Raw genomic sequence first — 3,352 nt, 5'->3', positions numbered from 1 at the left:
TTGGAAAAGAAATGAAACTGGTGACTTTGCACAGCCCTTCCTCACTTAAATCCAACTTATGCAAATCATGGCATCATTTTCTTGATGTCATTGGGTCTCTATGAGAACAAAGGACAAACAACAATTGATTGTTTACAATACAAGTAATCAGATCTCTAGGCTATCCTTAGTACCTAAATAAGGCATATTTCCTTAGTAAATTTTCTTTAAATCAAGTTTCAGAGTTACTAGATGTGCTTTCAATCTATTTTATCTCTCATATATTCCTGAATGTACCATTTGAAACAAAATGACAAAATACCTATTATAGGAATGTTCACTTAAGAGAAAAATAATCAAAAGAAAACCTTTTAAAAATCAACAGATATTTATTTTATGCCCTACTGTATGCAGGACATGATAAGAGGAATTTCTCATTGTTATCTAGTGCTTATGAGGAAGATGTCAGACAACTGCTATTTTTTTATATATATATCCCTAGAAAATTAAACAAGTGATATTGAGGTGGAAGGTTTTAGTAGAAAAAGTGAAATAGCTTCTTGATATTCAGAATAACACTGGAAGGGAACTTCTAGAATCTCTCCTCTTTTCTTGTCTTTCTTCTTCCTCCTCTCTCCCTCTCTTCTTACTTTTCTCTCCCCTCCATTTCCTCTCTTCTCTTTATCTCTCTTCAATTTACAAATAAAGAATAGACAAACCTATACTGAACAGTTTAAATTGGGAGCCAGTTAACTATTTGACCTATTGAACTATTTAACCAATCAATTAACAAACATTTATTAAGCATCTACAATGTGTCAAACATTATGCTAGGGGTAGAAGGAAGGGCAAAAGACTATCCTACTCTCAAAGAGCTCACAATCTAATGGGATAGTCAAAGCTAACAGTACTCTTGTGACAGGTAGAAATCTGAAGGATGTCAAAAATCCATCCTTCTTTCATTTTTAGGAGACATATATTTGGTAAAGAACCAGAATGAAAAGTATACCATAATACAGTTAGAGAAGAGAGATAGTACTCTGGAATTAGAGAGTGTAAAGGAAGTATCTTTACAAATTAATTTGGGGTAAGGTATGTTTTACTGGACCAGAAGTTGCTGAACAACAATAGTAGAGAGAATACTGCCTTCTCTTCAATAGATCACACTAAACCTGAACCATTTCTAGACTCTAAAAGGATAAATAAGTGTCCAAAGATTCTACTGGCAAATCTCTGGCATAGACCATAGAAATGGAAAAGAAAGAAAGAAAGAAAAACAAAGGAAGTAGGACAAACTAAAGAGAGATTAAGAAGACAGAAAGAAAAGCAAGAGGAACAAACAACGAAAATTAGTAGATTGCCATCAACAAAAAATAAATAACAAACTCGGGGATTATATAAATATAATTAAAAAACAATTTTCAAACAAATAAAGGCAGATCTAAGCAATTGGAGAAATATCAATTGCTTTTAGATAGGCCGAGCAGTGTAATAAAAATGATAATTCTGCCTAAATTAATTTGCTTATTTTGCTCTATACCAATCAAATTATCAAAGAATTATTTTATAGAATTAGAAGAAAATAATAAAATGTATGTATCTGGAAGAGGAAAAGATCAAGAATATCAAGGTAATCAATGGAAAAAATGTGGAGAAAGGTAGTCTAATGGTATTAGATTTCAAATAATATTGCAAAATGTTAATCATCAAAACAATTTTGTACTGTTTAAGAAATAAAGTGGGGAAACAATGGAATAGGTTTGGTACACAAAGGAGCATAGTAATCTAGGGTTTGATAACCCCAAAATAAAAGCTTTAGGAGGAAGAATGCACTGTTTGACAAAAATTGTTGGTAAAACTGAAAAGCAGTTTAAGAGAAACTAGACATCAACCATATCTCACACAATATACTGATGTAAGGTCAAAATGGGCAAATGATTTGGATCACATAAGTAAATTAAGGAAATGTGGGGGGAAATTATCATTCAGATCTATGAATGTAGACAAACAAGAGATAGAAAAGATCATGGGAAATAAGATGGATAATTTTGAAAATATAAACTTTAAAAGTACACAAACAAAAAAAATGCATTCCAAATTAGAAGAAGGTAACCCAGAAAAAATTACAGCAAGTTTCTCTTATAAAGGTTTTATTTCTCACGTATATAGGGAACTGAGACAAATTTATAAAAATAAGAGTCATTCCCAAACTGATATATGGTCAAACTCAGTGATCACATGAAAAAATGCTCTAAATCACAATTGATTAGAAAAATACAAATTAAAGAAAAATACAAAAAACAATTTCTGAGGGACTGTCTTATACTTATGAAATTGGCTAACATGATAAAAATGCAAAATGATAAGTATTGGAAGGAAAAAGAGAGGGACACTAATGCACTGTTAATAGAGTTATAAACTGGTCCAATCATTTGGACAACAATTTGTACCCAAAGGGCTATAAAATTGTATATACCCTTTGAACTAGCAATATCAGGTTAAAGAAAAGGGAAAAGGACATATTTGTATAAAGATATGTATGACAGTTCTTTTTGGCTAAGAATTGGAAATCAAGGGGATGCATATCAGGTGAGTAATGGCTGAACAAGTTGTGATGGAATGCTATTGTGCTACAAGAAATAATGAGCAGGGTAGTTTCAGTGAAATGAAGTGAGTAACACTGGGAGAACATTTATACAGTAATGGCAATGTTGTAATGATGATCAACAATGAAAGATTTAGCTATTCTGATCAAGACATTGATCCAAAACAATTCCAATTGCCCATGATGAAAAATGCTATTCATTTCCAGAAAGAAAATCAATGAATTATAAGTTGAGGCATACCTTTTAAACTTAATATTTCTTGGTTTTTTTTTTGGGGGGGGGAACAATATGGCTAATATGGAAATATGTTTTGCCTGACCAAAATTAAGAGGAAGCCAACTCCAAAAGTTTTTGAAGCAAAGCTGTCCTATAACTCTCAAATGTGATACCCAGAGTCTAAATCCTAGAAGACTTTTGACTTTAAGAAAAAATATAGTGAGTTAAATATGTTCACGTTTAAAAGAATAAAAGAGATATATTAATAGTAATTGTTTACAACCAAGGATTAGTGAGAAAGGTACAGGATTGTACCTAGATGTTTATGTGTCTTTAGTCTCAATTAATATGTCACATTTTTGCATGAAGGAGGGATTAGTCATCATAGAAACTGTATTCTCAAAGAGATAAAGAAACTTAGAGATAGTCTAATCTTGCCACTCATATTATAAGTAAGCAACCAGGCCCAGAAATTAAATTTCTTCCCCAGGGGTCACATAGTACAAATCAGAACTGAAACCCTAATCTTTTGGCTCTCAATCCTGATTTTC

This window comes from Sarcophilus harrisii, chromosome 1 (assembly GCF_902635505.1).
Source record: "Sarcophilus harrisii chromosome 1, mSarHar1.11, whole genome shotgun sequence".
Classification (NCBI taxonomy): domain Eukaryota; kingdom Metazoa; phylum Chordata; class Mammalia; order Dasyuromorphia; family Dasyuridae; genus Sarcophilus; species Sarcophilus harrisii.
This window is presented reverse-complemented; position numbering follows the sequence as displayed.